Raw genomic sequence first — 12,340 nt, 5'->3', positions numbered from 1 at the left:
ACCGCAGTCGCTCGCCCTCTGTCTCCGGTGGCTTTATCCCTGGGCGCACCTCGCGCGTCTTCTCTGTTGGTTCAGTAGTTGTTGCAATATTCAAATATAACTTGATCTGAACTTGTCTATATCTAAAATTCTCCTGTTTCTAAATAAAATAGGTTACAAGAAGGAGGGTGGGACTTTCAGGGCCTCACCTCAGACCTAGCAGGTACCCAAGCGTAGCCCGGGCGGTGCTGCGAGGACTGTGGGCTGATCTGCTCAAACACAGAAGCCCAGGGTCTCCGTGGCCAGGGAGGGTCAGTGCTCTATGCACAGGCAGGACTGGAGGTGGGGATTTCTACTTCCCGGTGGGAGGGATGGGAAGCTGGGCTGCTTGAGGTTTTAGATCCACAGGCAACTGTAGGCAACAATATTTATATTATATATTTTTATATTTATATTATATAATTTCTATAGCAAATATATATTATTTATGTAATTTATATAATACATATAAATTATACATATAATAATTTATATATTTATATTATATATATTTTTTAATTTACTGGGACTCCGAGGACAGAGTAAGTTCACAAGCTGAATGAAGACTGTCACCCTTTCTAGCACTCTAGTTTCATTTCTGTTGCTGTGATAAAATATCATAACCCAAAGCTTATTTGGCTTTCAGTTACAAGTTACAGAGTGCCATTGAGGGGGAGTTAAGGCGGGAGCTCAGGCAGCTAGTGGCATCACATCCACAGTGTAGAGCAGAGAGAAGAAAGGGATACTCGCCTGTTTGTTTGTCTGTTCTGTTCGGCTAGCGAGCTCTATCTTAAACAGTCCAGGGCCCAGCACATGAAATGGTGCTTGTTAGATCTCAGGCAGTCCATACCTCCAAGTAAAACAGGACTGGCTTGCAAACTGGGCCCCTAGCTCCTACCCATGCATTGCAGCCTTCCTGTACTGCCAGGATGTCCCTTCCAAGCTAAGAAGCAGCTATAGAAGAGACTGTGTCATGTTATCATCAACAAAAGGCTGGAACAGCCTCAGGCTCTGCAAATATCCGGAAATGAGCTCAAACTGGATGTGTGGACTGCCTGAGTCCTCACAGAGCTGCTCCCGACGGGCTGGGCATGTCTAAACAGTCTAGACCATCCTCCACAGGCGACAAGCCCACGGCCCAAACTTCCTGCAGCTGTGGCTTTAGCCAGCATTTTGCAAGTCCATTTTCTAGGCTGTTATTAAGAAAAGGCCATTTTTATTATGTGGTGACATGTGCCTGTTAATCCTCAGTAATAAAGATGCTGAGGTAGGAAGATCTTGACTAGTTTAGAAAGTGACCCACAGTTAGAACTCGGTGTCTCTCTTAGTAGCTGGTATCTTGTTCATGTGGTTTAAAATCAGATCCACCCAGAGGATTTCGGGTGAGCTCGGTGAAGGATGCGGCAGGATGAGAGAGAATATAGCCATGGTGAGTAACTAAGGTCACGGCAGAGGAATGAATGAGCCTGCAAGCTCCGCAGAGGGCACCTGAACAGGATCAGGGACAAATTGGATCCAGAGAAGGAATTGAGGCAGAGGCATCAAAACTGTGTCTTTGGTGGAGCTGGAGAGATGGCTTAGAGGTTAAGAGTTTAAGAGTTTGTACTGATCTAGAAGAAACCTAATCTCATTTAAAAAAGGCCTAAAACAAAGCCCTCTTTCATATGCTGATTTCCTCAGTTAGGTGGAATTAAGCCTTTGTCCAATCCCAGATTTTAAACTACATTGCTTAAGGAAGAGGTGGGTCCTTGTGGAAGGCTCTTCTCTGCTTAACTCCTCTGTTTACCGGCTGCTTGTTCTTGGAGAAGTTAGGTGCCTGGGCTTGCAGCAAGCTGAGATCTTTTATAGAAATGAAGACTTAAAACTATGTCGATGCACAAGATGTTTTCTGTTGAATTTATCTCAAATGCCAAGTCAGGATTTCAGATACCTCCCGAAATAAGAAAGCGACAACGGGAGGATTTTAGCAGCCTTTATTTTTATTTATAATTTATACCCTGTCGGCTTCTAAAAAGACCAGAGGCAGCTTCCAATAAAAGATGTGTGCACAGTGAAGTTGCTAAAATGGGAAGAGAAAATGGAAAACTGGCACAGGAGGAGGAGGAAGCAGAGAAAAGGGGTAAAGTCTGCATGAGTCAAGATTCCATTTATTTCTGAGCTTTCTGGTGGCTAAAGCACAGATGGGAAAAAAAGAAGCCTTGCTGGCCTTTCGTCATCTGAGAAAATAAAGTCGCCAAGCCAAGGGTTTGCTCTGCAAGGCCTTGTGTTCATTTGTTCTCTCCTAAAGGGCCTCTGAGGAAGGCAAGGGCTGGGCACTCCCTGCCTAGGGTAGCAGGTGCAAGAGAGGGCCTGGGCTTTGGAGTGAGACAGGGATGCCCTAGGCTGGGCCAGGGTCTAATCCAGCCCCTTACTACCAAGGGCCCTGCTTCCCTGGCTTCTTCAGCTCCAAATCCTCGAGGTCAGGCCCTCAAAGCCCACTGGTGTCCACAGGTTGGTCTGAGGAGGGGCAGGGAGGCTTGGGGCACAGGGTACTTTCAGGATAGATATGGAGTGTGGGACGGAGCCAGAGCTGAGGGGGAGAACTAGCCTAGGGTTGGGACTAGCTCTGCCCTGCCATCCTGTCCCCTGGGGTCTTTGAAGAATCTGAGAATTCTTTTATTATTATTGCTGCTGTTGTTGTTGTGATTTAACACATAGCACTTATTTATTATTATAGGGTCGGGGGCACTGAGATGGCACACCTTTGGAGGTCAGAGACAACTCTATGGACTGAGTTCTCTGCCACCTTCATGTGAGTCTTGGGGACTGAACTTAGGCCAGCAGATTTGTATGGCAATCTACTTTTACCCAGTGCGTCCCTCGCCCACACCCTATCCTGAGCCTCAAGATTCCATGTCTTAACGACACCCTCCAAACTAGGGTGTTGTACGTGGCAAGGGATGCAGCTGAGTATACCATAGCAGCACATCAGTAGATTAGCAGCATTAACTGCTACAGGTCCATATTAGCAGGGCCTATTGGAGCATTTAGACAGGCTTGCGGTACCTGGGCCTCCATTCCATCCTTGCCCTTGGCCTGGCAAATATGGGAATTTCTAGTTCATCTTGTTTCTGTTTTTACCCACAGCCTTTGCTGATGGAGAATGGACCATTCTCAAGGTCAGACACGACTAGCATCTGAGGTCCAGGATTGATTAGATGTGTGACGTGGAATCAGTTATTACATCTTATTTGAATCTTGGCTGTGTGACTCTGGAGAAATGTTCTTTGACCATTCCACGAATGGTTTTACCTCTCCTCACAGTGATGATGATGGTGGTGATGGTGATGATGATGATAGGATCAGATGACGATGATAATGATGTTTACGTTGAGAGGCCGCATGGAACAAAGCTTTAAAAATAGTTCCTGAATCTAGGAAACACCACACAAGTATTATCACCACTGTTGCTGCCATAGCTGGCCACTGTGCGTCTGCTCCTATCTAATTCCCTCCAGTGGACTCAGAATTGCTGAGTCTCCCTGTGCTCGCAGGCACAGGGATCTCGAGAAGATCCTCCTGCTAATGGGTCCTCAGAACCCAGCATCTCCAGAGCTTTCCAGGAAGGGCCTGGAATGCTCTCGCTGGTGCAAGAGAGGAACCCTAGTGGAGGCTGCACTCCCTGGCAGCTAGCCAGTGGTGGTTCCGGCGGCATCTCCACAGGGGGGGGGAACCAGCGGAGGCCCCGCCCAGCTACAGTGTGGCCATTCGTTTTCCTTTGCTCTCTCCTATACTAGAAGAAAGGGGAATCCAGGGAGCTCTGTGGAGGTGTAGTCCCACAGCCCACGCCCTCCTGCTTGCAGCCTCTGACCTTGGGGTCACTCCCGCTGGCGTCTGGCTGCTGGAGGTGGAGCCTCGTTCACATCCTTTCGCATCTTTCCTTTTTTCCTGGCTAGAAACATGAAGTTTTTACAGGAGGTCTGTCTAGTTGTGCCATGTCCCCACCTAGTGCCAACCATAATAATTGTGCCTTTGAGGAAGGAAGGAAGGAAGGAAGGAAGGAAGGAAAGAAGGAAGGAAGGAAGGAAGGAAGGAAGGAAGGAAGGAAGGAAGGAAAGAAGGAAAGAAGGAAAGAAGGAAGGAAGGAAGGAAGGAAGGAAGGAAGGAAGGAAGGAAGGAAAGAAGGAAAGAAGGAAAGAAGGAAAGAAGGAAAGAAGGAAAGAAGGAAAGAAGGAAAGAAGGAAAGAAGGAAAGAAGGAAAGAAGGAAAGAAAAAAAGAAAGAAGGAAAGAAAAAAAGAAAGAAGGAAAGAAAAAAAGAAAGAAGGAAGGAAGGAAGGAAGGAAGGAAAATACCAACTTCACTTGTCACAAACTCAGAAAATTTGATAGTTTTCTATGTCCATTGTTTATAAGCCAAACCTAAATCCAATCTTAATTACCAACCCAACCCTTTTGTAAACTGGCCCTTGAGGATTGGTTTCCCTCTGCCCGACCCAAATATTGGTCGGCTAAGAATGCCTTTGCCTTGCCTGCCGTTGCTCACTCGTATTTTAGCATGCCTCCCCCCCCACACACAATTTGTGTGTGGGGTCATGTTGCCAGATCCTTTTGCTCTGTCTGCCCCAGTCTCTTTAACAGGAGGAGAGTAGCGCCCAGGAGCGCTATGGAGGTGCAGTCCACAGCCCATGCCCTCAGGGTCCAGGCAGTCAGCCCCAGTCTCTTTGGTCGCTATGGCAGGGTTCTGTGCCCCCTGCTGGCACCCTGCAGGGCAGGTGGCGCCCTTCAGGCGTCTCCCTGGGCTCTAGAAGCCGGGATGAACGTGATATCTGGCCATGATGCTCAGGAGACCGAGTGTGGAGGTAGCCAAGGCTGGCGAAGGCTTGCTGCGAGGGCACAGTGAAACTAGACTGGTTATTTTCAGGCCAGTGAACACGAGAGCTTTGCAGGGGCGGAATTCAAAGGGCTGCAGTGGGTTACTGAGGTCTAGGAAGGTAATTGCTGGGAACAAGAGGGCTCGCAGCAAAGGAGTGCATTCCTGGGATGAATAGCTGCACAAGGGCTCAGGCCGTGGCCATTGCATCCATAGTACCAGCCTCCAAGGGCAGGACATGTGGGCCAGCCACAGACCCCGAGCACAGGGCTCCGAAGTAAAGACTGCTGCGTGTAGTCAGCCACTGCCCTCAGTGACTGGCAGGGTGCTGTCACATCATACCATGGGGTAACAAAAACAAGCCTAGAGAACATGTAAGAGTCACACGTGCTCAGATCCCCTTCCAGGTGGGCTGTAATCTTGTGTGAACTAGTCTCCTCAGAACCATAGGCCAGTCACGACAACGGCTGTGTCTACATTGTCTTCTTTCTCACTGGAGTGAACTGCTGGGCCCTATTCGCCCAACCTGGAGGAATCCAAGCCTTCCTCTGTGTCTCCTTAGATGCTCCATGGTTTTCAAAGCACAAATCTATATCCTTTGATCTATGTATGTATGTATGTATGTATGTATGTATGTATCGATCTATCTATCAGAAGTAAGAATGCCACCAGTGATGTCTATCTAGCATAATCTAAAGACCTCGCTCTTTGAAGTATTAGGTGATAAGTGAAGGGGTGATGATCTGGAGACTGGAGCACTGGGAGGCTAGAAAGAGCTTTTGGGGTGATAGACACATGTAGGGGATGGGGGGGGCTGGCTGGTGTTAGTGCCACCCAGCCCACCTCACTTCAGTCGCCAGTGCAGGCAGGAGACACGAGAGGTGTGTTGCATTAAACACTCCTCACAGGGTCTCACCAGCACAGTGACACAGGTTCCTGTGCCTGTTTAGAGACAGTGGGGCCTTTGATGGGTAAGTAAGGTCAGCTGTCGGTGTGACACAACTTAAACCACCTGAGAGCTTCAGAGAGGGCTTGTCTCCATCAGGATGGCCTGTGACAAATTATCTTGATTGCTTGAGTTGATGTGGAAAGCCCCACTCTAAATGTGGGTGGTACCTACTGGTAGCCTAGATAAAGGGGCTTGGGGGAAGGAGAGCTAGCAAATTCATCTACCCTGCTGCTGGCGCCGCCGCTGCTGGTCACTGCTGCTGTTGCTGTCTGTTCATTCACTGATGTTAGAACCAGCTTTTCAGGTTTGCAATGTGACTGAAGACCAGCAGCTCCCTGAGACTCCTCATGCCCCCTGCATTACAGCAGGACTCCTGGGGTACCCAGCCCCATAGACTCAACAGCTATGGAGTTTTCAGCTTCTCCCATGAGAGACAGCTATTCTTGGACTACTCTGGCAGTATCACGTAAGCCAATCTAATAAGTACGCTTTTACTATATATTTAATTCTATCAGTTCCGGGTCAACTTGGCTGTGCCTTCAGGTGGAGGAGGCTGTTACTAGAGAGGGGAGGTGCTGGCGGTGAGGGGATTCCAGTGTGTCTCATCATGGGGCTGTGTGAGTGTGAGGGCTCTCCTCTATTTGTGATGAAGGAGTCTTAGCCACAGAGAATGTTCTTGGTGCATTGTGGCATAGACCAGTCTATTGATAGCTGTTAGGAAATGGACGAGGTTTGGAAATGAGCTCTGTGGTCAGTGAAGTTTTCGGATGTTTCTGAGTTGGGCACTGAAGCTTCCTAAGGAGCTCAGCTGAGCTGCTGGAAGTGTGTGGGCCTGCATGGGCTTGCACGAACCTCCCTGGGCAGGCCTGGGCTGGATATTACTACACACCAGCCAGTTGCTGGGATCCTAGGCCCAGGCTTCGGGGGCTACTGAGCTGTTGACAGTTAACTCTGAGAGGATTTAGAAGTTTGAAGCCAGCGGGAATAAAGCCATTGCACAGGTCATGATGGCTGAGGGCCTAGAAGACACTTTGTCCTGTCCTGTTTGAGAATGAGCAGGGAAGCTAGTTTTAATGAGAGTGCTTACTGGCCAAGCACGGAGCGGGCATCATACAATGAAACTGAAGGGACATTAACCTGCCAGTTGAACCTTTCTGATAATTCCCACCACCTCCTGGCAGACACAGCTCTGGAAAACAGCTGACCTGGGAGTTTGTCATGCCAGGTAATTAATGTGTGAGGGCACTCGGCTCCGAACAATTTAGTGGCTTGAGAAAAAGAGGCGGAGGCTTACCTGGGGGTGCAAAATGGGGAGTCAGGGTGGAATTAATGTTTTTTCTGGGGCACTGTAGGTTCAAGAAAAGTAGGTGGCTTGTTGGTTTGCCTAATTTTTTCTAGGAACAGCTTTGTGACCCAGGCATTTCTAGGAGCCCTTCCTGTTCCTCAGGAATCCCAGGGTGAAGCTTAAACTAAGGCTATCTGGGTACAAAGCAGAGCCCTCTACCCTGGAGATGAGGGTGGAGCCTGAGGCTCATCATTCTGCCAATACTACAAGTGGGCAGAGTGAGGCTTCAGAAAGGAAGGGAGAGGTCCCTTTGCTAGGGAGCTTGGCTCCGGGCAAGGCTGCCCTTTATCTGAGTGGGACTCCAGGCCATTTGGAACAACACTGGTCAGATACCTGACTTGTTCCTTCCTGTTCTAAGTTGGTGAATGCCTTAACAGCTTGGCAGTTTTAAGCTTGTGCAGCCAGCTGGGAGTTAGAAATCCCACAAGCAGGACCCAGGAACCAATGCTTCAACGTTTTGATGCAATTCATTTTCTTGGAATTTTTCTGGCTGAGTTGTGTGACCCATGTAGGTGAGAAGGTGAATTTCATGTTTACCTGGATCTGGCTGCACCCTAAGTACAGGCCCAAAGACACTCTTCTCAGCGAAGGACCCCCCATTCCCTCTCTCTGCCCTCTCTTCTTCCTTCTCCTCTCCCACCTCCCTTCTTACCTGTATGGTCAGGTGTGGATAGCAGCCCTACTCTGACCCTGCAGAAACAGCTGGAGGCTGATGATATTGCCTTCCAGGAGTGTGTTTCTCTGGGGCCTACCCGATCTTGGGCCTTTAAACCCAACCCTCATTTCCCACTCCTACAGCAATATTCAGAGTACTGAGACGTTTGTCTGCCCTAATCTGGCACAGAATTACATACTATTACTTTCTGTGCTTGTTGGTTTTATTGTTGCTGTAACTAAAACCCAGACAGAAACACCATACAAGAGGAAGGATACATGTGGCCCATGGTTTTAGAGTTCAGTCCACCATGGTTGGGTACACCGAGATAAGAGCAGCTCACACTTCGATAAGCAGGAAGATAGGAAGTGCCAGGGCTACTAGACCCACAAGGACCCACCCACTTTGTGCTACTCTCCGTCCCCAGGCCCTGCAACCTGTCTCTCACCACATCTACATACTGTGGTACTGCTGTTGTGAACTCATTAGGATCATGCTAGAGCCCTCATGATCTGCAGATACCCTGGTGTGTACACACACAGAGGCATGCTCTTCATCATCTCCTACTGGGTTCTTAGTCCAGTCAACCTGGCAATCAAGATTAGCCATTACAATCCCAAGTTTATACGTTAAATTCTGATGACCCCAAGGGACTGGCCTCATGTGTAGAAGACATTTGGAAAACACATGGAATGTCAGTGAAGGGTTGGGCAGAACCGTGTGTCAGCAAAGCAATGTGCTTTGCACCTCCGATTCTGGATAAACCTAGGTTGGGCAGTGTGGCTCAGTCAAGTCTTCCCAGAAAGGGAGCTACATAATACCAGGAGTTGGGAGATGTGATAATGTTCTATTTTCACAGATGTCTCACCACAATCATTTGTAATAAAAAGTCAATGAGAGGGGGAAGCAGAGCTGCCCACCAAGAAGTGAGAGCAAACGCTCCTCTACACGGGTCTAATCTTGTGGCGATGGTCCTTTTAGTCCAGGCCCTGGACACATCTGCAAACCTGAACAAAGTATCTCAGCCTGAGGTGTCAAGGGCAGCAGGAAGGGTCTCTTTTGTAGCTTTTCGGGTGAGCGGGTAATGGATGTTATAAACATACCAAGCTTGTTCAGCAAGCCTGATTTGGCTTCCCAGTGGAGGCCATAACGCATGGCCTTTACCCTTATGACCGTGGACACGTTTAGACAGTCACCTACCTATTTAAAAATCACACTTGCTCATCTTCCTTCTTACAGTCATGCCACACAGCTCATGTGGAGGGGGAATCTGTTCTCTTCTTCCACTTCGTGGGTCTCAAGGACTGAACTCAGGTCTCAGGTCATTGGGCTTGGTAGCGAGTGGCTTTTCCTGCTGAGCCATCCTCCCTGCCCTCATTTGCCATTTTTTTTTTAAATGGTTCTTTTTAGAATGTGGTCATGGCTCATCAAATCACTAGGAGGCAAATGATTTGATCCAGCTTCACACAAAGAATATGTTAAGGTTCTCAACCACTGCTAATACTAAGACTCTATGTTTGTGGGTAACGTATTCTAATTTTCTCCCAAACTGAGTTATTCTCCATCAGATGGAATTTCTCTGGCCTCACTGTTACTGACTTTTGAGCCATGGTGAGGGGCGCCTGCTCTCCTCCTGGTGCTCACAAAGCCGCTGCCCTCCACAGTCCTGAGGATTGCCAGAGACCCCAGCAGTTGCTGCGTCACCCAAAGACTTTAACTGGAAGGAAAAACACCTAAATTGAGCTTGACAAAATACTATTAAAATATGTATTCTACTGTCTCTCATGGGAAATTTAAGTATTTGAAGAGTTTTCTTTACTTGTACCTCACTCACTGCTTCAAAGAAACATAAGAGAATGAGAACACAAACAACATTTTTTTCCGAATTATACCTAGGAGAGATTAAATTTTGCTCAAAGTTAAACCGCTACATTCAGCGGATTTTAATTATTTTTGTCCCCATCTCCCCACCTTAATTTCTTTGTTTTCCTCTTAGGTTTCAGTGCTTAGTTTGTGAGTTCAGGCCACACTGATCATGAGACTAAACACTCATCAGATAGACGTGTTGTGCCAGGCTTCATTCCTCCTCTTGGCTGAGCCACAGGTTTATTGTGTGCCTTGGAGCTGAGGACGGTGACAGAAGTCACCATGACGCACGGTGGCTCTGCTGGGCTTAGAGGCAGATGCCCACTCTCCGTTCCATTAGGATCCATGTTTCTTCCAGTCTAACTCTACACCTTGGGTGGTAAGCCCCGCCCCCTACTTGCCTACTTTGTGTCTCTTCTGAAAGGCTCTGGGTGAGGTGCTGTGTACAGGGCAGCGGGTACCGGTTATTTTCTTGGAAGAAACCTGAGGTCTGCTCTCTCTGCCCACCGGGTCTTCTCATATGGCTTTCTCCAGCAGCTGTGGGCTTACAGTACTAAGAATAAAGCTTAACACACACACAACGGAAGCCACATCTTACTGAAAGCCTCCTTAATGTTGGCTTAGATGGGAAATGGAAATGGCTGTGTTATCCCTCCTCTAAAGCATTTCTAGTGCTCAGTCTCCATGAAATGGATTGCTTATGGGGAGTTAATGTCTGTTCTATTCCTTTTTAAGTCTGTGAAAAATGTCATCCTGGTTAATAGGGTGATTAAAACCCTTTATGCTCCAGGAGATAAATGTGATTATGTTTGTCATACTCTACCCAAGATAAAGACGGCAAAGAAGGCAGACGTGAAATTCCACAACACTTCCTCTCTTCCGTATCCGGGGACATTCAGGACTCGTACACAGATGGCTCCTCACATAAAGAATAACATTATCTCTTAAACATTTTTCCTTCCCATTAACCAATTTAACAATATGCCTCTGGTATGAACGAAACAGACAAACGACTAAATCCTCTGGCATCTGAATTCGGTGGAAAAACACTTTAGTGATATCGCTTGCTTGCTCTTTTGAGTTTTCATCTGTTACTTCATTTTTGCTTTTAAAAGGCAATCCGGGCCTATGCCTACCTCGTCTAGGAAAGCTCTATCAGCAAGGTGACTCGGGTTATTCCTATGGAGATCTGAAGTGCTGGGTCAGGGCTTTAACATTAGGCATGGCACAGAAGCAAGCACTCCTCCATTCCTTTGACACGTGGTCCTTCAGGTCCAGTGGAAACACAGTGCACCCTGAGGGTCCGTCAGCCCCTCCCTAGGACATGGCTGCCGTCAGCACAGCCTATATAGCCCTTGTGGCAGGCACTGTCACATTTACAAGGTCCTATCCTCCAGGAGCTTACAAGGCAGGACTCTAGTAGAAAGAGTCAAGATTAGTAATGGTTTCTGTTTTTATCCCTTCATTGAATACAGGAACTCTCATTTTCTCCTACCCAGTGGTGGTCTTTACAAAATCACGAGGAAGAAGATTCGTGAGAGTTTGTAGACAGTGCCCCTCTGCACATGCCCGTTCCACCAGGCCTCCACCTTTCCTTCTCTGCAGTCAAAGGGCAGGAAGTTTTTTCTACCCAGAGAACTGGTTAAAAACAAAATATGGGTAAAGATTTTTTTTCCCTTGCTCCATACTTGCTGATAAAGCTCACAATCTTTTCTTGGATTTTAGCAGGTTACATGTGAATCTCAGACACCAATTACACCTGTTTAATTAACAATACAGCAATTTTAACAGGGCAATGTAGTCTAGAGAAAAATGTTACATTATGCACTTGACATTTCACTTAAAGAGTTCCTTTAGAACTAAAAGGTTTCACAGTAACAGATTTTGAATGCACTTTATGGAACACGATAGCTGATTAATCAGGGCCTAGGTAATTCGAAAGGAGCTATACACCTGACATTCAAACAGAGGGCTTTTCTCTAGACACTGACATGCTAAGGCTTCTTCTTCTTCTTCTTCTTCCTCCTCCTCCTCTTCCTCCTCCTCTCTCTCTCTCTTGCTCTCTCTCTCTTTTCTGAGACAGGACAGTGTTTCTTGAGACAGGACAGAGTTTCTCTGTGCAGCCTTGGCTGTTCTGGAACTCTGTCTATAGACCAGGCTGGCCTTGAACATACAGAGATCCACCTGCCTCTGTCTCCCTAATGCTGGGATTAAAGGTGTTTGCATAACCTGGTAGCTTTTCTTTAATTATATACACGATCACTTCCTATCAGCTTCTGTAAGGGATCATGGAGCACATAAGAAGTTGGATTCTTAAGAATTAACTTTATCAAGAAATAGCACCAAGCTGGGTGGTGGTATTGCACACCTTTAATCCCAGCACTATCGAGGCAGACGCAGAGGCAGGTGGATCTCTGTGAGTTGGTGGTCAGCCTGGTCTACAGAGAGAGTTCCAGGATACCCAGGGCTACACAGAGAAAGGCTGTCTCAAAAAACAAAAAACAAACAAAAAAGAAATGGTACTAAATACTTAATACTGGGACTCAGTGCTTAGCTGAGTTTCTGGTTTAAAAGATGTCAGATAGGTTGCTATTCCACTGTATTTACTTTCACCACTTTGACAAAACTACAAACTGTCAGTCAGGATACACAGGACTT

This window comes from Meriones unguiculatus, chromosome 20 (assembly GCF_030254825.1).
Source record: "Meriones unguiculatus strain TT.TT164.6M chromosome 20, Bangor_MerUng_6.1, whole genome shotgun sequence".
NCBI classification, from domain to species: Eukaryota; Metazoa; Chordata; class Mammalia; order Rodentia; family Muridae; genus Meriones; species Meriones unguiculatus.
This window is presented reverse-complemented; position numbering follows the sequence as displayed.